The sequence below is a fragment of the Pogona vitticeps genome, chromosome 1, assembly GCF_051106095.1.
Source record: "Pogona vitticeps strain Pit_001003342236 chromosome 1, PviZW2.1, whole genome shotgun sequence".
Lineage (NCBI taxonomy): Eukaryota > Metazoa > Chordata > Lepidosauria > Squamata > Agamidae > Pogona > Pogona vitticeps.
The window spans coordinates 125,030,114-125,057,233 of NC_135783.1; the positions used below are offsets into that span (position 1 = coordinate 125,030,114).

A 27,120-nucleotide genomic window follows, 5' to 3' on the forward strand; every position below is an offset into this window, starting at 1 on the left:
AAATAAGCATGTTTTGAATAAAATAATACCCTTTTCATCCAAAATATCTTATTAAACTTTGTTCACACTGAAGTATTAATAATACATTGTGAATGTTAGTAAAGTGCACAAACCTATCTGCAGTACATGTGCCTCTGTATTTGCCATAAACGCCAGAAGGCATTTGTCTATGTGTGTGTGTTTGTGTTGTTAAGATGCCATGTTCAGTTGAGGTTTCCAGTGTTTATCTACTTCTTAGGACTATTTTGTTGCAAATGGAACCACAGCTGGGCCTTTCCTTGCTCTGATGCAGCGAGAGACAAATCAGCAGGGGCCCCACCTGCCCTTCCCTATTCTTGCAGTGCTCCTTTTCTCTCATCTATAGCTGGAAGGATGGCTGCCTTGTCTTGTTCTGTTTTTGCTGTGCCCAGGGCAAGGGAAGGTGTGTATCCAGTGTCCAGGTTGCAAAGGGGGCACTCCTCCTCTCATGTATCCTCATGTGTAAATCCAGGAGTCGGCAAGCTTGGTACAACTGAGCTCTACTTTCCACTTTGACCAGGAGCCCAATGGCCACCTCCCTCGGGAGAGATGGCTAACAGCGAAGATTGTGGGCCAAACAGACTAGTTTGCATTTGTTTCATCTGATAATTATGCAAGATGATGAATGTGAAAGTTGCTGCAAAGCATGTTTGTAAACAAGTGTGTAAATATGTATAACATTTAAGGCATCTAATAACACATCATGAGTAGACATCTCATCATGGAACTTGGCAGAGTTTGCCTGTGGCCAATGCACTAGGAATATTTAGAAAACCAAATGTTATCTCTGTGAGAGAGCAGGATAATATTTTACACTAACCAATTCTCTCTCTCTCTCTCTCTCTCAGATGCCGTCTTTTGTCAGTTTGGTATGAAATAGTGGTACACTTGCTGTGATGTGCTGCTTTTTCATACACTGTGAAGGGGAACTATTCAGTACAGATTGTGGGACAGTATTTTTCACCACACTTGAAATCAGCGAACAGACTTACAGGGTGATGGCCAGGCCTCATGGCCTGCAGTTATGTCTTGTCCAACATTTTGCTTCTGTGTCTCCAAGCATCTGCTTACTGGGGCAAATCACCTCACTCCACCCTCCTGGTAAGGCCATAGCCTGCTAGTCATGTAAAGTGCAAATTCACACTAACTGGCTAGTTTTTTTTCCAGACTTCCCTGCCCTTCTAGTGACTAACCAGGATAATACTAAATTTCTGTGATCAAGTGCCTTGAAATGAACATGCCATCCCAACCCTCCCCTGATTAATGATAATGGTAGCCAGACATCAGCAAAAGGGTGTAAGGTTTTCCATAAAGCTCAGCTGCTATTTCCTCCTCCCTCAAGTACCAAATCTCACTGAAAAATTGCTTATTAATGAAAATGCAGGTTTCCAGCTGCTGGCCATTCAGGCACCGTGACTGCGAGAAGATCAGCTGCAACAGAAACTAAAACTGGCATCCAGCCTTTGCTTTTAGCTACTTCACAAGAAATCCCTTTTGTCCACATCCAAATTCCCAGAATTAATGAGGATTTTGTGGGGAGGAGCCAGGAGGCTCCAGAGATGGTGTTCAGGAAGCTGTTTTTCTGCCAGCTGTGTGTTTCCCTAGACACTCCTCCATCCATTAGCAAGGATCAGGGTGGTAATGTAGGTGCAACAAAGTAATGAAATTAAGAAATTAGAGAGGAGAAAAAAGTCAACAACACAGAAGGCAGAAGGGTCAAGAACAGCCACAAGAAAGAGAATCGGCAGAGCAGACAGAGAGAGAGACAGAGGGAAAGACTGCATAAGAGGTTAGGACGATTTGTTCAATTAGCTTGTTTTGTGTAACTTCATCTTGGCCAACAACAGTTTTTGTGATGATCGTAAGAAAGAGTCCAGCCCTTCCCAGGATTTGCATCCTCTAAACCCTATGCAGCTGCCCTGCTTTAGGGAACAAGAACGAGAGTGAGGATGAGCAAGCGTCAAGAGATGACAGGATAGTAGTCCAACAGGCCAGAATGGGAAGAACAAAGAAAGAAGCAGCATATAGAGAGGAGATTAGGGCCCTGTGGAGTTCAGAGAAATGAAATTGTGGCAGGCGGTGGAGCAGGGGAGGGAGAAGAGACTGCGTGATGGGTGCTATCACCACGAGAGCCCATCAGCATGAAGCACAGCAATACCTGGCAAGGAGGAGAAAGGGGTAGTCAGCATAGAAGCCATCACAGCCTCAAAGGAGCCAGGGCAATAGTTCTAGACAGTGCAAGCCCCCTGTCCCCAAAGAAAGGCTGCCCAACCAAGGCCCTTGCAATGCCATTCAGAGCAGCAGGGATGGCCCAGTTAGGGATATAAAAAGCACACATTTTGGAAATAAAGTAATGATAAGAGGAATCAGAATGGCCCGCCTCTCTACAAAATATGCATTTTAAACATTTTACAGAAAAGGAGACCCTCTCTCCTCAACAATGCACTGTAAAATTAAAAAAAAGCATGCACTGTTTAAAAACAAAATTTAGCTGTAAATAATCATGGAAGCAGCCATTAAAATCTGCAACAGAACTAGATATAAAAGTCTGGATATTCAAGTCCACCTTCTGAGGCAAGGATTTCTCTGGCCAGCACAGATTCCTCCAAATTTTTTGGATGTAGTCAATAACAATGGATTACGTTGCAACTTTCTCTTGACAAATCTCATAAAGGGCATTTGTGGAATTATATTAGCAGAGTGCAGCAGGCTGGTGAAGTGAGTTTAAGACTATGAATTAGGAGTAATTACTTAGAATTCTTTTTAAATTATACAAGGAAAAACGCAGTTTAATTGTTGAAAAAAAGTCAGTTCAAGATAAAACGAGATATAACCTAGACCTAAGAGAAGTCCTAACAGAACTAAGATCATGGCCACTGGTCCCATCACCTCCTGGCAAATAGAAGGGGAAGATATGGAGGCAATCACTGATTTTACTTTCCTGGGCTCCATGATCACTGCAGATGGTGACAGCAGCCACGAAATTAAAAGATGCCTGCTTCTTGGGAGGAAAGCGATGACAAACCTAGACAGCATCTTTAAAAGCAGAGACATCACCTTGTTGACAAAGGTCGGCATAGTCAAAACTATGGTTTTTCCAGTAGCAATGTATGGAAGTGAGAGCTGGACCATAAAGAAGGCTGACTGCCAAAGAATTGATGCTTTTGAATTGTGGTGCTGGATGAGGCTCTTGAGAGTCCCCTGGACTGCAAGGAGAACTAGCCTATCCATTTTGAAAAAAATAAACCCTGAGTGTACACTGGAAGGACAGATCCTGAAGCTGAGGCTCCAATACTTTGGCCATCTGATGAGAAGACTCCCTGGAAAAGATCCTGATGTTGGGAAAGTGTGAAGGCAAGAGGAGAAGGGGATGTCAGAGGACGAGATGGTTGGACAGTGTCACCGAAGCTACGAACATGAATTTGACCCAACTCCAGGAGGCAGTGGAAAACAGGAGGGCCTGGCGTGCTCTGGTCCATGGGGTCACAAAGAGTTGGGCAGGACTTAATGACTAAACAACAACAATAACAGAAGTCCTTAGGACTTGTCTATACGTGGCATTAGGAGCGGACTGGAGCAGGCTAAATACAGTCACTTGGAGGTCCAATATGCCAATTGGAGCAATCCTCACATCCAAATGGCACAAAGACCTCAAGGAAGGTGGTCCATAGCAGCCTACTGTCAATTTGGTGATATCATGAAATGGCTTAACAACAGAGCCACTTTATGATACTGGCAAATTAATCACTGAGCTTCACTGAGGGACTGAGGAAGTGACAAAAATATTAAGTCTGTATTAGGGCAGCAAATATTTGCTGCATCACTTTAAAGACCTAAAAGACGTCAAAATGTTAGGAAAGCTAATTACTGTAGTCTTTTAGGTCCTTTAGGTGCATTAGTCACTGTCTTAATACACACTTACATTTTCCCCCTATTTCCTCAGCACCTCCATGGAATGGAGGATGTAATTACAGGTACCTACCTAATAATGTGAAATGGTTCTCTTCTTAAAACACTTCACTATATCGACAAATTGGAAGAAGGCTCGCTTTTGGTCCATTCCTAACAGTACCATGAGCTGGAAATGGTTTGAACCAGAGTGATCCTACCCACGGCTTAACAGTAGAAGCCCCTGACAGAATGTGGGTAGAAATGCTTTGGGGATGATTTGATTCGCACCAGCGATTACACTGCGTGATTGCTGTAAAAAAGAGTGAACCAACCTGTCCCCGCGGTGATCCAAACTGCGGGCTAAATACACATTGGGTCATATGCTTAGAGCACACTTCTAGGTGTGCAAATGCGTACAGGACTGATACAGAGGCCCCCTCGTGGCAATGTTCCATTGCAAAACAAAAAAAGAGTACAGAGAAATAAACAATTTCTTTGGAGAAGGGGAGGCGATCTAGGAAAGGAAATGACCTGGGGAAGACAGCTGTCTACTACTACTGTCTACCTACTGGAAACCAAGGCAGACAAGATGCCCAGTCCCACTGGCTGCATCTGTGTCTGTCACCCTCTTCTGATTGATTTTAATATGACGTTGCTGCACTTCTTCTAACAGCTCATGTGAGGGAAATCAGCTCATGAAAGAGGAAGGATAATGCAGCTGTGGAAACAATCCCATAAATATAACTATTTCACAACAATTCTTAGTAGCTGCCAGACCTCACAGGTGTACCATTTATGGCATCAGGGTGAAAAAAAAAAGGAGGAATAAAGTCTGGCCTGCTTCCATTTTACAAGTGGTCTCTCTGCCTGTTTACCTAGAAGGGATTCTTGTTTATGTGCCACAGGTGACTGGGTGAGTAGCTATATATACAAATTTGTGCGGACATCTTATTCAAATCCAGGAGTAATTGTGTGACTTGGAGGACCTGTGAGAGAACATAAATATAAAAACTGTCAAAGGGAATGACTGTTTGAGGGAATGTTTTAGCTTGCCTGTCAGTGTGCAGTCTTTCTTAAAATTATTTTGACAATGCCACTGTAGATTTAGATTCCATTGATTTATATAAAAGGGTGGTGCAACAAATGCCGTAAAATGTTCTCTAGCTTTGTATTGCCAGAAAGAAATCATTGCCTAAAATGCCCTCTGTTCTAAGTAGGAAAACAGATTACTACAGTATTTTGTATTAGTGATAACAGTTTCAGATAGAAAATTCTGATTCTGCATCCAATCTAACAAAGCAAAGAATCATGGAATAATGAAGTTGGAAGGGGCTGATAAGGCCATTGAGTCTAACCCCTGCTCAATGCAGGAATCCAAATCAAAGCATATCTGACAGATGGCTGTCTAACTTTCTCTTGAGTGAGCAGTATGACAATTGGTTCCATTGGCATACTGTTCTAACAGTAAGGAAGTTTTTCCTGATATTCATCTGAAATCTGTCTTCAGATTTTGGTTACCGCACCAACAATATAAGTTGTTTGCACTGAAATTACCATGCTGGATTACCCAAGTGGGCTGTAGCCTTTTTCACCTTGTATTTCTTTTTTTTTTAAATTAAATTGAAAAGTAATACGTTTCAATGGTTTTGATTCATAAGGAAAGACTCCTTAATTTGCCTACATCAACTGTGTTTTTAGAACTGTAAGTTGAAGAAACTTAGATATTTTTAGTTATCATGAAACAAAACAAAAGTGTTTATGCAAAATAAATGTGTAAAATATTTACTTTAGGAAGATCACATCCTTAGTTTTTCTTGGTTAACAACTGCCAGGGAGGTGGTTGTGTGAACCATATACTTGTGGAAACAGGCTCTGGACTATGAACAACCAATGCCATAATAAATTCCATAGTCTTTAAAGTGTTGCTAATCCATCATTTTTAAGGGTTTGTGAAACTGGCTGTCTATTCTTATGAACTTCATAATACACAGAAAGTAGATGTGGGTGTGGAGGCTGGGATCTCTCAACTGGCGATTGACCATCACTGCTTCAGACTGGGACATTCTGCTGAAGCTGAACTTTGGGCCACTGGGTTATTTCAATGCCCTTGTGAATAAGTCTACTTTTCAAATCTCAAATCTCATTTGTGATTTTCTGTTGTTGTTGTTTAGTCATTAAGTCATGTCTGACTCTTCGTGACCCCATGGACTAGAGCACGCCAAGCCCTCTTGTCTTCCACTGCCTCCCGGAGTTTGGTCAAATTCATGTTGGTAGCTTCGATGACACTGTCCAACCATCTCGTCCTCTGTCGTCCCCTTCTCCTCTTGCCTTCACACTTTCCCAACATCAGGGTCTTCTCTTCTCATGAGATGACCAAAGTATTGGAGCCTAAGCTTCAGGATCTGTCCTTCCAGTGAGCACTCAGGATTGATTTCCTTCAAAATTGATAGGTTTGTTCTCTGTGCAGTTCAGGGGACTCTCAAAAGTCGCCACCAGCATCATAATTCAAAAGCATCAATTCTTCAGCGATCAGCCTTCTTTATGGTCCAGCTCTCACTTCCATACATCGCTACTGGAAAAACCATAGCTTTGACTATGCGGACCTTTGTCAGCAAGGTGATGTCTCTGCTTTTTAAGATGCTGTCTAGGTTTGTCATCGCTTTCCTCTCAAGAAGCAGGCATCTTTTAATTTTGTGGCTGCTGTCACCGTCTGCAGTGATCATGGAGCCCAAGAAAGTAAAATCTGTCACTGTCTCCATAACTGCCCCTTCTATTTCCCAGGAGGTGATGGAACCAGTGGCCATGATTTTGGTTTTTTGATGTTGAGCTTCAGACCATTTTCCTCTCCCAAGTATAGATTTCTCAGGAGATAGATAAGATGGTCAGGCATTCACATTTCTTTAAGAACTTGCCATAATCTGCTGTGGTCCACACAGTCAAAGGCTGTTGCGTAGTCTATGAAGCAGAAGTAGATGTTTTTCTGGAACTCTCTGGCTTTCTCCATAATCCAGCACATGTTAGCAATTCGGTCTCCAGTTCCTCTGCCTTCGAAATCCAGCTTGTATTTGTGGGAGTTCTCGGTCCACATACTGCTGAAGCCTACCTTGTAAGATTTGAGCATAACCTTGCTAGCATGTGAAATGAGTGCAATTGTACGGTAGTTGGAGCATTCTTTGGCACTGCCCTTCTTTGGGATTGGGATGTAGACTGATTTTCTCCAATCCTCTGGCCACTGCTGAGTTTTCCAAACTTGCTGACAACAAGACCAGTGGTGGTAATACCATTCCAGCTGAACTATTTAAGATCTTAAAATATGATGCTGTTAAGGTGCTACACTCAATAACAGCATTATATTTTAAGATCTTAAATAGTTCAGCTGGAATGCCATCACCTCCACTGGTCTTGTTGTTAGCCGTGCTTTCTAAGGCCCACTTGACTTCACACTCCAGGATGTCTGGCTCAAGGTCAGCAGCCGCACTATCTGGGTTGTCCAGGACATCCAGATCTTTCTGGTATAATTCCTCTCTGTATTCTTGCCACCTGTTCTTGATGTCTTCTGCTTCTGTTAGGTCCCTCCCATTTTTGTCCTTTATCCTGTCCATCTTTGCAAAAAATGTTCCTTTAATATCTCCAATTTTCTTGAACAGATCTCTGGTTTTTCCTTTTCTATAATTTTCCTCTATATCTTTGCACTGTTCATTTAAGAAGGCCCTCTTGTCTCTCCTTGCTATTCTTTGGAAGTCTGCATTAAATTTTCTGTAACTTTCCCTATCTCCTTTGCATTTGGTTTCTCTTCTCTTCTCTGCTATTTGTAAGGCCTCATTGCACAGCCACTTTGCTTTCTTGCATCTCCTTTTCTTTGGGATGTATTTTGTTGCTGCCTCCTGTACAATGTTATGAGCCTCCATCCATAGTTCTTCAGGCACTCTGTCCACCAAATCTAGTTCCTTAAATTTGTTCTTCACTTCCACTGTGTTTTCATAAGGGATTTGGTGTAGATTATACCTGACTAGCCCAGTAGTTTTTCCTACTTTTCAAAGTGAAGAAAGTAGGAAAAACCACTGGGCTAGTCAGGTATATATTCTTATAGCAAAACTTATAACTTAAGTTTTGCTATAAGAAGCTGATGATCAGAGCCACCATCAGCTCCAGGTCTTGTTTTTGCTGATTGTATAGAGCTGCTCCATCTTTGGAGGCAGAGAACATAATCAATCTGATTTTAGTATTGCCCATCTGGTGATGTCCATGTGTAGAGTCGCCTCTTGTGTTGTTGGAAATGAGTGTTTGTGATGACCAGCTTGTTCGCTTGACAAAACTCTGTTAGCCTTTGCCCTGCTTCATTTTGAACTCCAAGGCCAAACTTACATGTTATTCCTTTTCTCTATTCTACTGGAGAAGATTTTGGAGTTGGTCTGAAATGAATATTTGGGAACTGCTGCACATTGCAATAATTGCAAGTATGGGGCTGAATGCTGAATTATAGGCAAGGAATCTGAGCTCGTTTGGTGCATTCACAGAATTGTAGACCAACAAAGCACACACCACTATCACAATGTCCTGCAGATTCTCATTGCTTCTGTTACATCTTCTCTGTTCTCAGCAATGCTCTGTTTATTTTCATATCAAGATTTTTGGCTTGTCAGTCAGTCAATCAGTCAGTCAGTCAGTCCTTCCTTCCTTCCTTCCTTCCTTCCTTCCTTCCTTCCTTCCTTCCTTCCTTCCTTCCTTCCTTCCTTCCTTCCTTCCTTCCTTTTTACTTTTGCTTTTTGCTTCTCATCTCCCAGAATGTTTTGTTCTTCCATCACCTACTTCATTAAAACTCTTTTAAGCCTTTCACTGACCTTGTCATGTGTAACTGGATGCTTCAAGAGGCTCTACATCCTGAGGGGCAGAGTAGCTTAAAGCTTCTTCTGCTTCTCTCTCACTCGTTAAAAGAAAGAAGAATCTTCACCTGCTTAAGTCAATATATAAGTGATCTCTGTGTATAAGGAAAGAAATTATTTGGGGGTGTAAAAATCTCTCTCTCTCTCTCTCTCTCTCTCTCTCTCTCTATCTATCTATCTATCTATCTATCTATCTATCGGATGATTGACATCATAGTAGAAAAGCTTGTAATATTCCTCACAATATTTTTGAGAATTCTTGATATAGTGGAAATACATGAGTGGACATTACACAAGCAGGGTGTGACTGGTTTTACTCTAATCTTTGCTTTAGCTTTTCCAAGACTGGTTCATTCATTTTGCTGAAGGTGAACTTCTTCATTTCCTTCAGATCTGAGCCCCATTGGCTACCGAGTCAGTAAAACAGAGCCCCATCCTGAGTTCAAACATTGTTGGAAATATTCAAAAATCATTAAAAGAGAGCCCTTTCTCCCCTCTCCCATCCTCACGTGGGGATGATTAGAATATGCATTATTTGTTTTCTTTTCAGATCTTTGCTACCTGAAGAATACAAAAATGCATAATTTATAACTTAGCACATAATTGCACTGTTTGGTATCTTTATGAAATTTAAAAGTATAATTGATTTAGCTTTATTCAAACAATAATTTCAGATATTCCCAGTATTAGATAGTAACTCCTGAAGGAAAAATTCATTGCTGTTATGTGCCATCAAGTCCTTTCTGACTTACTATGGCAGCTCTATGAATGAATGATCTCCAAAAGATCCTGTCCTCAACAGCCCTCAGTCATTGTAGATTCAAGCCCGTGGCTTTCTTTAGGGTGTCAGTTCATATCGTATTTGGTCCTCCACTTTTCCTGCTGCCTTCCACCTTTCCCACCATTATTGTCTTTTCCAGAGAACCCTGCCTTCTCATGATGTGCCCACCGTGAACTGGGCATCGTTTAATTTTTGCAAGCTGGGAAGAGAAGGAAAAATAAAGAGTTAACAGTGGAAACTGGGACAGCACCTATGAAACTATCCTGATACCAGCTCTTTCTGTCCTTTCAGATTTGGCTCATCACAGCCAACCCTCCCTGACTAGTGTGCCTGTTTCTAAATGTGTATCACATGGACAAACATAAAACGCGGAGGGTATTTTGCATAGCTCCCTTGTGGGCACTGTATCCTGTCAGCAACCATGAGAGGTACGGTCGCATCACAGGCAAAGTTCTTTCTTGAAAACAGCTTGCCAGCATCAACAGAACATGGTTCTGAGAAAAAGCTGCTCAAGCTGCTAAAAATCACTTTCCTGGAGGACCTGCTTTGAGGGCTGTAACTCAACTCTCTCAAATCCAATCTTCACCAAACTTGGAGGGGGAGGGAAGGAGAGTCAGCTGAAGATTTCCAGCCAGTTTGGCCTCTCTAACTGACAGAGGCTATTCTGTTGCTCCCTGAAGTCCCAAACTGAAGAAACCACAAAACTGTCCATTTCATTGGAAAGTTTGCGGAAGTTTGTGGTTTGTGAATAGTGACAATCCATGAACCATCATGAACTGCCATTTTCCTGCTTCATGTCTATCTCTACTAGAGATATTTCCAACTTTAAGATAATAAAACTTCAAAAGAGTAAAGGAAGAAAATCAACACAGAGGCTGCAACATGAAACTGATGGATTAATTTTTTTAAAAAGCAATTGAATCTTACATACTCCTCCTCCATCTTCCACCACCACCTTCTTGTTCATCTTACAGAATCTTCCAAATGAAATATCTCCACCAGTTTTGATAGCAGCAAGACTGATGGATTCCTAATGAGCCTTGGCATGGGTAGCCTCCAGAATACTAGTATTCTAGATAAGACAAATTGGATGACTCAGAGTTAAATTCTTCCTCACTTACCATTCATCAGGATATAGGCTGCATGTGAAGGACTGGTCCTTTTGACGCTTTCAAAAATCAAGTCAAAAAAGCCTTATTCAGATTTTTATTTGTCAGAGTGTTCTCTGTAAATGTAAATGATTTTTCACCTCCCTCAGTATTGCTTGCTGTGCTAACGTCTTCCATGCCTGTGTTGTTTCTACTTGAATGCCTGTGTTTCTTGCTGCTCTGCTGATGTTGCATTGCTGCAAATTTACTGTATATGTTTATTTTAATTTCTTATCCCCATTCTTTGTTTTGACTGCAAAGAATTAACATGGCTACACTGCTAGAAAGTTCAATTAGAGAAAAATCCTATACCAAAATTACATTGACAAGCAGAGCTGGGAGAGTGAAATCATAGCCGTGTGGTAACAGTCAGAAGAGAGGTGACCCAGAGCCATTTTTTAAAGAAGAGCCAGGTTATATAATATGCAGCAACAATGTAAAACTGGATTTGAGAATGTGTACTACAGAGTGCTGTGTGATCTCAGTTTTGTTGTATGGCATGGAGTCCTGGGTTTTAAAATGTGCTACTAAAAATAAAAGCATTTGAAATGTGGATTCATTGCAAGATGCTAAGGATTTATTGGATTAAGAGGGCATCCAATGAAGAACAACTAAGGCAAGCGAATAAAGACTAGGAAAGTGTATAAGTCAATAGCATCTTGCAGAAGTCCACACATTCCAAAATTTAAAAAGGAACTTTTTAATCACTAGCGGTTTGCTGCTGATGGTGAGATCATTTCTACTGCACAAGAGGAGGTTACAAGAGGATAATAAAAATTACTAACTATGAGACGGCAAAATGATTCTATCTTATGGTGACACCTGCCAGGGTTTCCTAGGTATAAAGTAGTCATAAATGGTTTACCAGTCCTTTCTTCTGATGGTGCTCTGGGATTGCGCACCTTGCCCAAGGCTAAATAAACTGGCTTTTCTTCCAGGAGGTACAAGAGACGCAATGTAAAATGTAACTCCTGGCCCCAGTTCTCCAACTCACTAAGCTATCCAGTCAGCTCTGCAAGATGATACTGGCTACAAAATTAAGAAAGCTGGAATGCTTTGGTCGCATAATGCTTTTGGTCGCTGGGCGCTTTTAAGAACCAACTAAAAAACATGGATGTATAGGCAGGCCTTCCCTTACAGTTAATTCCTGTCCTTTTTCCTTTTTTTTCCTCTTTATTTGATTTATTTTTATTTTTCCCATCTTATAGAATCATTTAATTAATTAATTGTTATAAATTTTTAAAGAACTTGTTATCCTTATGTTGTAAGCTGCCTAGAGTGGTCGAAATGACTAGACAGGCAGGGTATAAATACAATAAATAAATAAATAAATAAATAAATAAATAAATAAATAAATAAATAAATAAATAAATAAATAAATAAATAAATAAATAATGGGAGAAACCAAACAGGATGTATTCTCACAGTTGATCCTTCAAGATACAATTAATGGGGAAGTAAGCACAGGAAGGATCTTAGTCGAAGAACTGTGGAGGGTTTTGATCCAACTTCATTGTTTAGAGCTGCCACATCAAAATCAGAATGGCCCTGACGAAAACCCAGCTTCTGATAGAAGCGGTAGTAGAAGGAGAAGGTGGTAGAAACTGTACTGTAGCTATGCTGGTAAATTGGTTGCTGTCTTCAAGACTCCTTCTCCTTGAGGTGGGAAAAAAAACCCGCTGTCACAAAATATGTGGGTGAGGTGAAGTACAAAAAGCAGCAAATGTGCTGATAGCCTTCTTGGAGTCTTTACCTGTGCCCACAAAATTCTAGGACTCTGTTTCTGCTTGTGCACTACCCCCACGGAGATAGCCGAACTCCATTAAGCCACCTGGCACAACCAGTCAGGGTTTCAAAATCCTCCACGGTATCTTCACTGGTGTAATGAATGTTACAACTCACAGTTTCAATATTGTATAGCTACTTTGCTTTTTTAATTGCTGAGATGTTTGTGTTATCTTTCTTCACATGCTATTACTATTTTAGACAGATCGAAACAACAATAACTCAAGGGCAGCCAAGCTCTTGACTTTAAGAAGGAACAGCAGGAGCAAAACGCGTGTCTTTTCAAAAAGAAAATTTGTCCTGAAGCTCATTGGCCACTGGGACCAAACTCGGAATTTGGAAACACAACACAGCAGATGTTCTAAATTCATCAATCAGCTCTCTGAATACAAAGCAACCCCAGCTCTTAATCTCAAAGGGACTGAGCGTTTAATGAAATCTGCACAGACTTTATATTGATCCGAGGAACCAGTCAAACAAGGCAGTACTGGAAACGAATTCAGGTCACCAGGCACAATCGGTTCCCAAAATAAATCGTCGTAGTAGTGGGAGGATGTCTTTCTCCTCTCCAAGCCCAAGCCCACCTCAACATGCCTCTTTCCATTTTACCTCATGCAAAAACAACCTCCTGGAAGTATCAAGGCGTTCTTTGAAAATACGATAGGATTACGGTGATGCAGTGAAGAAACACAAGGTCAGAAATAAGGAAAACACTGCTTAACTAGTTTATGCTATGGGTGGATTTGCCATTCCCAGCTTCCAGATAAAAGGAAGATACCAAGATGATACAGTATTGAAAAAACTGTCTGTACATAGCTTACATCTTTAACATGTCAAGGCTAACATCCTAACTAAAATGACAGTCTATCTCATTGGAGTGAGGAAAACTGTGACCAAGTGGCCTCTGTACTTGCTGAATTTGTTGTCTGGGAATTCACGGCGGATGGGCAACTTTAAGGTCCCTTATAACCATTGCCCTGGTTCTTTATGTTTAAATTAGTTTTTTTGGGGAGGGAGACAGCCTTTCAGACGAGGTCATTTGGGCCTCTGGTAGCCCTTCAAATGGACAACTGCCTTCTGTAAAAGAGGACATACGGGCAACCTAGTGTCCAGGTTACTGCCTGTGGATATTCCACTGCCTTCTAAGGGCAGAAGAAAGTGAACAGGCACTGACACCGGTAGTCATATTTTATGTTGTGTCTGTTGTGAATCACTTTCAAAATTATACTAGCTAGCAGCCAGGTATTCTGCCCCACATGCTGAAGAGAATGACATGCTGAAGATTTTTAGGTTTGGCCTTAAATCACCAAATGTGGAAGAACTTGCAGAAGCTTGTGTTTAACAGGACTAAGTGGAGGATTGTTGAAAACAGGTCATTAATGTTTGGTCAAGCTTTATTTTGCATATCCTGGTGTCTGGCTTGGGGGGGGGGTCACAGCTTTATAAAACAGACAATGTGCACTACACAATTAAGGGGCATGGCCTGCTCCTACAGAATCTGAAGCCAGACCTGTACTTCCTGTTGGCCATTCAGAGGGGGAAGTAAGCCAATCTAGAGTAGACTCCATCTTCTTATGGATAGCACAGATGCACAGTGAGGTAAGATAGGTTACCCTTGTTGAGCATCCTGAAGCACATGGAGGTGATAGGATACCAAATGTTGTATATCTCATTGCCAGCTGGCTTCAAGCTATGGAGAGTCAGATCAAACTTTGGCCCAAGCAGGTTCTGACTCAGCGGCTTGCTCTGAGGGACAAGAATAAGCACGGGCCCCTCTGTTGACTTTCATGTGTATCAAGCTCTGGTACTGCACTAGTATACAAGTGTATACTGGTGAAAATGTATAGTGGAAAAAAGTGTATACTTGAGAAAAATGAAAAGGAGGAGCTGCCAGCAGTCTGGCATTATACAACATGTCACTAAGGGTTGTAGGTATCTAGTTTGGGGCACTGGAATGATTTCCACAGGACTAACTTCATATTTTGGGTTTCTCATTCCGTAAAGATCTCTCATCCCCTGCTACGTCATTCCTAAAAAGCTTGTGTGTCTTGAACGTTTGCCTAACAACTTGGTCCAATAAAAGTGATTATCTAACTTGGTTCATGTTCCTTCAGCTTCACTAAGCTGAATGAATTGAGGTAAAATGTTCAGAGAATAAAGAATGTGGAGAAATTGGATTGCTATTTAATGTTTATTTCTACAGGGACAAAAGACTGTTAGTTTGTTTTTATAGGCACAAAAGACTGTACTTTCTTATTTTCTCCATCGAAGCACATACTCAGATATGTGACTGTGTGGAGAAATTTAGTGTGACTTTAGCTAGCTTTGAATGACAAGAACCAGAGCACTTTCTGTCATGCAGCAGTTTGAAAAATTTGAGCAGCAAGTGCTTTATCACCTATTATCATGTCACGAGATGATTCACACTAGATTCCTTTATGTGTCCATGCATAGCCTCATTTTTATAAAAAATGAATGCCACCTACTTGTATTTACTGGCTAGGAAATATACAGTGAGTTTGGAGAAGTGCGAATTAAGGTTGAGAGTTTAAATGGGAATTCCACTTTAGATGAGAAAAAAGAATTAAAGATGCAACATTGCTTTTTGTTAGAAGGAAAAGTGAAGACCTTTTACTCTGCTACACACATATATTTGCAAAACAAATATTCTTATTATAAGAGGATAAATATCAAAATGGGAAAACATGATATTCAGCGTTATTAGCATGATTGGTCTACAGGGGCTTATAAGGATTCCTGCAGTCTCCCTGATAGTTTCCATTGTCCCTGTTCACAATGTGTGAATATGTGTGAAATGAGCTATTATTTATAAATCTATTTTATATGAGCAAAGGAAAGTGGTGTTATTACAAAAATAAATCAAATAGGTAAGGTAAGTGTGATTTCTTACTATCCTGATAAATATTGAAGAAGGATGCTTCTTTGGCACCATAAGAATTCCCTGAAAGGATCTTATAGTAGTTGGCATGCAGATTAACAAGGTTCACTTAATAATAACCATTTTTAAAAAATGCATTTTTACAATGGCACCATATAATCACTTTGGGTTACAATATGGCTGCACAATAGTGTGTTTATGTTATTGTGCAGCAGAGCAAATCAACAGTTGTGTTTGCCCCAGTCCTGAGTGCTTTCAATGAACAGTCTTTTAGGATTTCCAAGACAAGGTTCTTGACCCAAGTCTTCAAAGGGGATATCAGTTCCAGGTCTGGGACACTCTGAGCTTTTGACCTTGCCAGTCAGGACCCTCAGGTGAAGAACTTTTTAACTCCTTCCTGGCCAAACCAGCATTCATACTGGTAAAGGTATTCTGTGTCTATTGTACAAATGTTTTTAAACATACAGTATTTAAAAACAAATTATTCAAAACCTCGGTTGTTCAAGGTGCTGTTTTTTGCTTTGTGGTGGAGATAATCTTGCTCAATGTCCCAAAAGCTTTGGTGCCTATATCCTGTCGAAGTTTATACTATACGTAAACTTCCATATTAATAAGCCAAGAAATTCAATTCTTCAAAAAAACAAAAACACAACCCTCCAGTTTATTAATGTTCAGCATTGTGCTTCTGTATCCACGATGCAAAATGCCAGGAAATTGCTGCACAATATTGTGCCCACAATGCCAGCAGGACAAAGGACGGCAAGTTTTGCATAGCAAAGGGCAGACTTTTTATTTTGTTGAAAAACAGCCCAGACAATTGTTTGGGTCAGAAGGGGTTAACTGATGGGGGAAAAAGGAGTCAGTTTATGGGATTTTCCTCTGCTTGATATCCCTTTGTGAAAGATAGAGAGCACAAGATGGGATTCTGCAGACCATCTTGACTGCTGCCATTGGTGTTGTCAACATTCAGGTTGCCCTTTGTTACGTAGGTAACATTTGGCAGCAATATCAGGCCATTTACTGACATTTTGAATCACGGATACAGAAGCACAATGTTGCATATTCACAAACCAGAAGTTTATTGAATATCTGAATTCTTTATTGCTATGAATATAGCACACACCTCTTGGATCAACTTGGTACACTGCTTGTAGGTAGGGATGTAACTGCTACTTATCAAGTAGCAAAATGTGCTTCGGCCACAAAGAAAATACGTTGCAAGCATCACAAGTCTAAAGAAAGGAGGGAAGCTATGTCATCCTATATTTATGTATAAATAGATGTCAGTGCTATATATTTTTTATGTTGCTATTGTTATATTGCGATGATTCTAAGTCATATTGTGCTATACTGGAAGTACAGAACAAGCTTTATTGCTTGTTCTGTACTTCCAGTATAGCACAATATGACTTAGAATCAGGGAAGCCAACATGTTGCATTTCTTTCTCCCAGAATCTCCGTTGTGGATCAGTGGAAGCATTCAACCTTTGTTCTAAAGGAAGTCAATATGTTTGTCTCCCAAAGCTGTGAGGATTCAGACGGACAAACAATGGATCAAACTACAGTATATAGTCCTGTAAGTGTAGGCATATTTATGCAGGAGATAACATAGTAGGCAGAGTTATGGGTGATTGAATGGGTGCCAAATGCAACAGTACCAGAATACAAGCTCTGCTTTGTCTAGGGTGACAGAATAGCTCAAGACTCCCTGCTGTTAAAGGGAAACAGGACAACCCAGACAATGGTCACTCGGCTGCTCTTTGGCTGGAAGTCAGTTATATGGAAAATGATTGTCAAGTGCAGGTCTGGGGAGACATCAGGCTGCTGGCAGTCTGGAAAGGATATGAGCAAAAATGGAAGAGACGGCTGCCTGGAGGGGGACAAAGAATGACAGCCTCACTAATCAAGGAGCAGGGAAGCCCAGAGTCCTTTTAGATCTGCTCAGTAAAATACATCATTTTATTCTTGAGAGTTGTGGTTACCGTCCTGGCTTTGGGCTCTCTTGGAATTTCTCTGCAAGCGACCGTTCATCAGAGCTTGGGGAAATGGCTTCCCCTTGCGCCGATTTGGAACGATAGATCCCGAAATGCCTCCAGCTTGAATGACCGGTAATTTCCAAGTTCTACTTTTTCTGTTATAAAAAGAGGAAGATGCACCAGATGCTTTTGTCTACCACCGTCCATGGAGGGAACCATTATGCAAGAAAACTGAAGTGACAGCCTGTAACCTTTAGCCAAAGAGTTCATAATTCTCACTGGACATCTCTAGGTTATCTAGACAGAGAGAAAGCAATTCTGAAAGCCATACAAGGGATGGATAACACTTCTTCCCCCCCGTCCTTTAAAGGCTTTAGTTTAAAGAAATTTCAGGTTCATGATGGTACTCCTGCACTACATCAGATTGTAGAAATACATGATAAAATGCTGCATTATGATGAGGACTAGGTTGATTATTATCATCCAATTGTATTTAAAGTCACACTTCCTTTTGGTGTGAAACATTGAGTGAATTTTGTTAAGATGCATTTGGATATGTCCTTTCGAGTCCCTTCTTCCTTTTTGGCACTATCAGATCACAACAATTCCTGCTGTTGGGCCTTTTAATTTTGGGCACTTAAGTGAATTTGATGGTAAGCAAGCTGTAATTCTGAATGAGTGAGTATTTGGAGAAGGCCCAAGTGGGGTGCTGTATTTTGGATCACTTTTGCCTGTTCAAATCCACAGCGGTTGCTTTTCAAAGTTACATCCTGAGCTGGACTGAAAAAAATTGACTCGGGCAGCAGCTACATCGGAGAGTGGAATCGGGATGATTAAATTTTGCTGCGATTTGATTTGCGGCCTGTATTATGTCTGAAATCACAATCAGTGCTCACACAGGGGCTGAGAATTTTCAGAGTTTACCGTTCATACGGGATGAATGGTGAGTAGCGTTCCAGCCCACATCCCCTCTTCTTTCCTTCATTCTTCAGGCCCTACTCCTTGCTCTTTCTTCCTCTGGTCTTGTCTTTGTGATCCTTTTACGGTTTTGCATGTGGCGATCCTGTTATTGATTTGTTCTGAATTGAGGGGGAGGGGATCCCAATGTGATGTGTGGGTGTGCGTGCATATGCATTTAAAAGCCCTGAATGTTTTCTCTTATAGTGGGATGCCCCAACTGCCCCCTACAGGCATGCCTATCTCTTTACAAGAATGTCTGCAGGGGAAAAAAACATGATCAAATCCTCCTGGTATGAAAAAGTTAAAGCCCTCTAGGGATGGGGGAGGGAAAGCTGTTTTGGCATCAAAAAGGCTGGAAGGAGTCGAATCAGCCTTGTGCATCATGGAGGCAGTAAAATATACTTCGGATTCGCCTGTTTTACAAGCGGAGCAAATCCTGCCACATTTGTCCATGTAGTCACCCTCTCAGTGGGAGGACAGCTGCTGTTTCTTGGAGACAGTGAAATCCAAATAAAGTTTTTAAAGGTGCATTGATGTCAGTGGGTGAATTCAGCCAGCAAAATCAGTGGATTTAGAACTGCTTGACTTTTATTAGGTGGTGGCTCTTCTTACAGCAACAGCCTGTTACACCCAGAAAAGAAGAAGAATACAGAACGAATAAATCCCCGTGAAGTGTTGGATTAGAAAATGTTCTGTTCAGAAGGCAGCTTCAAACATGTTCCAGGCAGGTTCATTGATGGGACGGCTGTGGTACAGACACAATCTTTTCCAAGTTACATTTTGAAGGTGTAGGAGTGCATGTAGAACTATATTCTAGCCTGGAGGAGTATTTCATGCCATTCCAAGGTCTTCATTATTACTCTGCAGCTTTTACGACAAAAAGGGAAAAGGATCCTATTGCATATGTATGGAGCTGCTTAGCTTGTGGCGACTTCCATCCTTACTTCAGATCTTGTGCAATTTATCAGATAGCACCTGGAACACACACTGGTCTATAAAGAAGGAGTTTTGAGAACCTGCTTTTATTTTCTCATATGACCTTTTCATTACTTACAAGCCATTCGTAACAAAGTCAGGAGGACAATATTTTCAATTATTTAGTTTTTAGACAACCTGATGGGATGTTTTGGTTCAGTGCACACTAGCTGTGCCCTAGGTGCTTATGTTAGATGACCACAGAGGCTCTGTTCAGACATTACAGCCTGAATCCAGGTAGATATGAAGCATAGTGGGGTGTGGGGTGTGTGTGCACAGGTAAGTCCCACCCATGTCCTCACCAGACCTGGAAGACAGTCAGACCTTCACAAGTTCAAAGAGAAGTGCTTGCAAGAGCATTCTGCTGAACTTGCTTGCAGGATTTCTTAGGACGTCAAAGGTCTGCCTGGCTTCCCGCCAGAGTGGAGACATGGTGAGGACAACTTACTTGCACCCACATGTAACCAGCATGGTTCAAGACCTACCTAGATTCAGGCTGTAACATATTAAAATATGCTACATATCATGCAGGGATAGACAGCTTTGTTGGGCCATCTCACTTCATAATAATGATAATTACATGCCATGAAGTCAATTCCGGTTCATAATAATGCCTTCCAGGGTTTTCTAGGCACAGAATTCTGAAAAGGAGTTTTCCTCCCATTCTTCTGGGACTGTGCTGTTTGCTCAGGGTTACATAGGCTGGGTCATTTTTTTCCAGAGGCATAGTGAGGACTGAACTTCCAGCTTCTGCCTAACTGATTGAGCTATCCAGCTAGCATCTCACTTTAGGAGACCTAATGAAATCCAGAAAGGAAAGCCTTATGTCAAGACTATAATAAATCCTTGGATGGTGAATAGGATAGCCTAAGAGGCTGCCTTGTGGGTACTAGCCCACATGTAAATTAAACACCTGAACCAAGTAGCACACACCTATGTATAGTCAACTCTGAGAAGCTATGTTAAAAATATCTCAGAACCTCCAGTAATGGGCTAGTTAAACATTGCACTAGTCTCTCTCTGGAGCTGTGGCTCCACATTTCCTTTCATTAGGGACAATGCAGTATTTCTCAAGGCTCAAAGGCTATTAAACATTTTTTCACAGAATTCCATTAATACTGTACAATATAATACAAAAATGGGCTTTGATTGAGTGTCAGTGTTCATTATGGGTAAAGCATGAATAGAAAATCCTTTGTTGGATCACAGAGATTATCTTTAACTCCCTGATGCTAGAAGGAGGACCAAATTATGTGTTACAAATAACATATTGTTGGAAGCTGAGCACACAGAGAAGGGCCTCTGGCAGAATTTCAAGTCTGAGAAATGATGCCTGTGTTAATAACCAGAAGATCAACCACAAACAAAAGAGGCTAATTTGCAAAATATGGGAAGCCGAAGAGCTTTTACTGTGGCAATCAGATGTTTTCAGCAGGAATTTTATACTCTAATAGTGTGCTCCCTCTAATGTTTCATTTGACCCAGAGGAGTGCTGACTCTTAACTCCAAAAAGGAAGGGAAAGGAAGGGAAAGGGGGGGGGGAGTCTTATTAACTTTAATGGACAGCAGTGATATTTGGAAATAATTACGATAGGATGATTATTTACACATCACTCAAAAAGAGCAAATGTATCACCATTCGAGAGCAAAAGGGGGTACAGATTTGCATCAAAATTGTATGAGATAATTTATATGTGTAGATGTCAATTTAGAAATAATTACTACAATCAAAAATCAAAATACACTCCAGCTGACACAGTGGGTAGTAGAGAAAACAATTACTGGGTAACCTCCATTTGCTCTTCAGTTCCTAGCAGCTGGTGAGCACCTTCAAGCCCCCCCCCCCCCCGCTGGCTCTTTCTTCTGATAGTCATTCATCTCAGGCAGGAGTTACAGTGATAGCTCTTCAACTAGAGGAAGCCTTCAAGTTGAGGACTGTCCTCGGTCAAGAAGGACAAATGGCCACCCTGAATTGTGATAAGCAACATGGAAAGTACCTGCTTCTAACTAACCAGCTAGATCGCCTTTTCTTTTTTTTTCCCCCCACTCTCATACAGATTTTTATTTTATTTTATTTTTTAACAGTTTCTGTGTAAGGGAACAGTTTCAGCATCATCAGACTGGGTGCTGGCAGCTGGTGATAGAGGGCAGCTGCCTGGAAAATTCACATGTTTGAAGACGTCAATTTGCAAAGCAGCCACACACATCTGGCACTTGTAAAACCAGGTGGGGAAGGTGGATTAAAGACTTTGCCTGTGAACGAGCGATGAGCTCTTCCTGGAGAAAGGATGTTGTTTTGCTGTAAGAGAAAGAGAAAAAAAAAACATTGCAGGTAACCTGCCCAGGGGCCTAACAAAGAAAGAAAGAAAGAAAAAACTGGATGGCTCTGTTAAAGGAGTCACAATAATGTCTTACCAACCTGCTAGAAAAAAACAATATAAAGAGGAATCTGTCACTTATGGAAGTGAAGGCATTCAAAGTGTTTGTTGTAAACCTCTGACCCTTCACAATTTGATCTCAGGCTGAGGACAGAAGCAGCAGCAGTAAAGTCTCAGTATTCGAAGGTTAGCTTCCATTAATGAGTGAACTAATCCAAACCTGTTATTCACATTATAAAAAGCAGCCACAACTTTATGTAGCAGCCTATTTGACATTTCAAAAGAGAGGTTAAGAAGTGAAATAACAATCGAGAGTGGCTTATAATTCACCCCAGACCACTTTCCTTTGCTTGAATATTAGCAAAACACATTTGCTAGCAGCACTGAATATTTATTAATGTACTTGTTTACGAGCTTGCCTGTTGCATTTTCTGTTCCTTGGAAGAAGAAGTGCATACATATTAATTTACTGTTTATTAAATGGACTCAGCCAAAATTTTACATGAGGCCGCTGGTTTATTACTTAAATAAGTGTAATCCTCCTGGAGAATATTAGCTTTTTCTCACTGTTGTTTGCTTGGCAATGTTCCCTGAATACCCATAATAGACTAAAGTAAAGTCAAAGGAAATTTTCATCTTTGAATCCTTTGTGGGGTGAAGGCCAAAACAGGCATGGCATGGCAGATCTGTGATCAGAAAAGAAACTTTGCATTGACTGCAGCCAACTTTAGGAAGTATTTGCAAATCTGGAGTACCTTCTTCCTACGGAGAGGGAAGCAAGAATTAAAATACCCGTGCTCCTCAAAAGTGCTGTATCTGTTCCATGGGCTGCCAGCTGATATTATATTGATGCTGTTACCTGGCTTGAAAAAGGTACTGTACAGATTTATTTGGCAACGTTAGTGAGAAGCTTATAGTTAATTCTTGTAGAGAGCCCAAGCTGGTCATCCGGAGGGACATTGCTGGTCCAGATCTAGCCTGACACATTTTGCTCCTAATTAAGCCACTTTGTTAATTTTCTTAGAGCTACAAATGATAACTACAAGGGCCAAAATCCTTTTGCAGAACTCCGTACAGCCACAGGGGAAGTGGGAAACCCATTGCTACTAAAGAATCCAGGTGCCTCCTTCCCACCCTTTCTGCCCTTATGGGGGCTCAGTGAGGTACATTGGTCACCAGAATACTGGCCTGGATGGGCCAGCAATCAAAACGTACTGTACTGTTACATGAAAAAGGTCTAAGATAGCATTCAGAGACAATTTAGTCTGAATGCTTCCTTTCTTTCACATATTATTAGGCAGATGACTTCTATCTGGAACGTGTCAATGTCTTTTCCAAGTCAAAAAAAGGGGGAGCAGTATTACAATGCACTTCTGGAACTTATTGTCCTATGTTAACAGCAGTATCCAAAATCCTTGTGAACTGGGGTGGGCCACATACAGTCTACAGGCTGCATGTCACTCCTTACGGAGCCCTAAATATGGCTTCAAGCACCACCAACCCATAACAAAAATTAAGTTTAATATGATGTTACTCTTTTGTCATTGGATTGTGGGGGCAGTTTTGCCATATTATTGAGGGCTCTCCACAGCCTCCCGATTTTGTTTTAGTTTTTCAAAATGGCTATTGGCAGATACAGTGGGCCTTTTCCAGTAAAAAGAACCTACACTATTTTTGGATGGGAGCAAATGCATCTCTCCAGTGTTCAGGGCTGGACAGTGTGGCTCTTGAACATATGAAGGTAGCCCAATCTTGTTTTAAAGGAAGTCACAACCCTGTCTTAGGTCGGAAGAGAAGTACTACCACGGCACCATATCATTACCATGCCTCTCCCTGCTGCCACTTCCACTTTTTCTTTGGTGCTCACTCTCTCTGTCCCCACTTCTGGCGTTTCCTTCACATACCTTCTTTCTTCTGAAAGAATCTATGGAGAGTCACTGTGAGCATTCTACTGACGGCCATTTTCTAACTTCTGGGCTCAGAGAACCTCTCATATCTAGGCATTTTTAACTAAATTTTTGCCCAGAGAAATAATCTGTTCCTTACATGTAGCACAGGCTGTTTTATTAGATGTCCCAGCCACAGTGCCTAACTCTGAGAGGTCCTAGCTCATTATTTAGAAAACCGTCCATTCTAGAGAATAACAAAAGGCACCAGCTGCTCTCTGAAAGGGTTGAGGTCAAGGGGGAGTGTGAGTGGTGAGATCCCTGTTTCTGGCAATCAGCCACCTGAGGTGGTCACTTCACTCTGCCTAACGGAAAGTGGCTTTGTAGTACACCCCCCACACACACCTCTTCAAAAATATCTAGTATGTTAACAAGGATAGAATCCTGATAACACTTACTCTGTATAAAAGGAGCAGAGATAATAGTGAAGGTCACAGAGATATAAGAAGCAATCCATTTGACTCTCAAATCCTTTTATTAAAATATAGCTCTTTATTTTTCTGTATTAGACTGAAAGAAGAGTAAGGCCTATAGCCCACTTTCTCACAATCTAACTGACAACTTTCCACGTTCCTTATACTCAGCTCCTTTTTCTCAGCACCATAAAATTATGCAAATCATAGAATAAAGCTTTTGGAAACCCACCGAGACACTGTATGAGACTTTTACCTTTCATTTACCAGATTACACTGTAGTGGTTCTGGTTCTCTTTAAGCCGTCACACTCCAAATATAATTATAATATAACATTTCAGTCATGCTCAGAACATTTATCCAAATTCCCAAATGCCGGCACACACAGATTCATTCCTTTGAGGTATGAAATAGTCTTTCTATATTGATACAGTCACAAACAGTAACACTGTGGGGAGCGATAAGCACTCACTGGACCCAGAGAGGAAAGAATTATTTTAGTTTTTACCTAGCCATGCCAAAGAAATTAAAGACTTTCTGAAGGAGGATTGGAGAATGATGCTCTCAGGTTGTTTACAAGTTTGGAGGACTCGTTTGGGGAACGGTGGGGCATCCTATTCCAAAGAAAAAGAAATAAACAAAACCAGGGACCTAGCAGATGGTAATAAGGATCCCCACACAGGCTCAAGGCCATTCCAGGATCTCTGGTGCCTGTCAGGGATGCAGACATTGGGGCTTCCACCATCACTGCAATCAGGGCCCACAAAGGCTGAGTCAACTCAAGGAAGGCTTCCAAAGGCATCTGAGGATCAAAGTACCCAGGGCATCTCTCTGATGTCCCCCTATCCAGTCCATTCGCTGATCCTACCATCAGCTCACACCACCATCCCACACATGGCACTTAGGAGGAATTTGCCATGAGTCCAACAGGATTTACTCCAAAGTAACACTGTGTAGTCCATAGCCATTTCCTGGAAAGCAAACTGTCTTGGAATCAATTGGTCTTTCATCTGGGTTTATTTAAGCAACTTTATTCTTTTCTTTATTCTCCGATTTACATAATTTTATAGTGCTGCAAAGTTGAGAGGCAGAGGGTGATAATGAGAAAAACACACTTTTAATAACTTAGATACCTTGCAAAAACCTATTGTATGTTACATACAACCAAGTCAAAATCCTATGTAAGGTGACCCTTAAAAGGCTTTCAAGAAAAGGAGTGATTTAAGGAGTGATTTCACCAGCTCCATTCCCCCGACTCTGTGAAATTTCCATAGGTGATTGAGGATTCATACCCAGGTCTCCCGAGCCTTAATCTGCCACTCTTATCCTCTGCTCCACACTCAGTATCTGAAAACCCCAAAAGAGTCATTACGAGTTGGGAGGAACCTAATGGCATATAACACACATTCTGTGATACTTTGTTACACACTGTATCACTGTTTTTAAATGGATTGTCAAATATTTATTGATGTTGCAAAAAGAGAGAGAAAGTAAATGCAAATATAATGATGTTCTGCTTCTACAACAGTGTGAACAGCCTCTTGTCTGTTTGAAAGCATGGTTGCGGCTATAGAACCTATAATGCAAATCTAGGTTGTATTTGTGTTTTGTGGAAGCTCTTCAACAGTATTTGTGGAAGAGAATTAGCCACTATTTCCTATCTTCTTGTGATCCTTCGCAGTACTGGACTTGTTCTGAACATGACATCTGAATGCATCTGAATACATTAATAAAGACCAAAAAAAAAACACACATAAGTGTATATGTGCAGTTTTTACAAGCAACCGGGAGGAGTTCAAGAACAGGCTTTGCTTTATTACAGAGTTTTAAACAGGGATGAAAATTTTCAATTGATTCATCTTCTCAGGTCACAACAAAAATTTTAAAAACTTTTCTTCCTATTTGGGCAAGATTTACAAGCATTTGTGTTTGTTTTCAACATTTCAGGACTTGTTTCCAGAAAATTAACAGTAGTGATTTTTATGCGAAACCCTTGTATTTTGTGTAAAATGCTATGTTTTCTTAATTCAAAAGCATCGGCTGGCTGCTGATAATGATGGTGATGAACGAGAAGGAAGAGGAGAACACCCTAGTCTTTTTGCTCTCAAGATGGAGTGGAGCAAAAGCTCTCTTGGTGGTTGATCATTTTATCCCCATCAAAATTTGTGAGTATTCATTAGTATCCTTAGTTTCCAATCCGGGTGTACAGTTTCTGAAGAGGCTAGACCACCATCCCATGAAGATTAAATGAAAGAAAGAAAGGAACAGGCTTAGGAAAGGAAGCAAAATGGAAAGTTAGTGCAGGCCTGAAGGAAGGATTTTATTTTCTCTTAGGCTGCGTCACACAGTAAAAGTTTCAAAATCGGTGTCCGACTTTGTAAATGTGGCTTTGTAAAGGTGTCTATTAATGGCATGCATTTTAAATACAATTTTTTGCTCTCTTTTATTTCCTATCTAAAGATAATGTGGTTTCATTTCATTATTCCGCGTCTCCCCCCCCCTTCAGATATTTTCATGGCTAAAAAGCAAGCTGGCTGCATGCCACCTGGAGTGTGTAATTCAAAGCTGCATCATTTCCTGGAACAGTCATGCTATCAGCAATATGTTTTTGCCAATGATACCATATACAGTAGGGCAGCCCAGGGCCTTCTGTCAGATGCGGATAGCGGCAAGCAGGCTGCCAATTATTGTGCTCCATACATTTGCGGGCAGAAAGACAACATCCATAATGACACGTCCTTGTATGTGAGGGAAGTCCTTTCTTCGCTTCAGATCAAGACTCTCTATGGCAGAGAATACATTATTCATAAGAATAAAAAACAATAACCCTTGTTTAATTCCTTGGTTGGACATGCATTTGTTCAGCAGCTGTTCATTTGGGGGAACGACTAGCACCAAAAATGAATTCTTCTAGCGTGCTTTGCTTTTGGAAGCCAGCACAAAAGAATAAGCAACACTTGCATCATGTGAGATAAGAAGGGCATAAAGGTGCATTCATCACCTGGTGCTTTTTTTCCCCTTCCCCTTTGAAATACAGACGTGCTCCTTCCCACTCTCCTCCTTCCCA

General features: G+C 41.0%; 1 long non-coding RNA gene across 1 annotated transcript; it reads left to right on the forward strand.

Annotated features, from left to right (window-relative positions):
• The first annotated feature begins 455 nt into the window (after nt 1–455).
• Nucleotides 456–27,120, forward strand: LOC140707627 (uncharacterized). Its single transcript, XR_012087794.2, has 2 exons — nt 456–18,324; nt 21,402–27,120. It is a non-coding gene; the product is annotated as an uncharacterized LOC140707627 (long non-coding RNA).